Here is a 716-nt window from a genome sequence, read left to right on the forward strand (position 1 = left end):
CATCTGTAAGAATCATCAAAGGTGAAATAAGGAACAGTGATTCATTGTGCAGCCCTGCATATAAACTACATGAAGTGTCCTCCTCTTGAGGCCACTGTGAGCTCTGCTGCCTTCCTGTTATTTAGTCAGATGAAGCATCACTGAGATGAGCTGGAGCCACTCTGAACTTCTGCCATCTTCTTTTTACAGTCACTGACTGAGCTGCACTGACAACACTGAGCCGGCTTCTCTTCATAGGGTGTCTTTCACTCTTTCCCCACTCTCTCTGTTTCCAACCTTGTTCCATCATTTCTCTGCAGTTGGCTCTTTCTACTTTCCCTTTGTCTCTTTTTGTCACTTTGGGTTTCTTCTGTATAATAATATTAATCCTCTAGCTCTCTGATTCTTCTGATTATTGCTCTGTTCTCTTACATGCTTCACGTGTTTCTCTAACTTCAAGAAAATGTGTTAAGGTGTTATCAATAAAATGACAGTTTAAATAGAAGGTTCAGCGTCCTTCTGTGTTTACAGACACATCAGACAGGCTTTGATGTATTTTACTGACAGAAAAAAAAGCAGGAGATTAATGAACTTGTTTTTCTGATATTTTACTTGGTCATCAGGTGAAAAAAACCATTTACAAGACTAAATCCTCAGTGTGCTGATGTGTGTTTCGCATCTAGAACATGAACGAGTCTGAAAACACTGAACACACAGCAGCTCCAAGTGGGAAAAAA

This window comes from Haplochromis burtoni, unplaced genomic scaffold (assembly GCF_018398535.1).
Source record: "Haplochromis burtoni strain Fernald_Lab_line unplaced genomic scaffold, NCSU_Asbu1 Contig_2191, whole genome shotgun sequence".
Lineage (NCBI taxonomy): Eukaryota > Metazoa > Chordata > Actinopteri > Cichliformes > Cichlidae > Haplochromis > Haplochromis burtoni.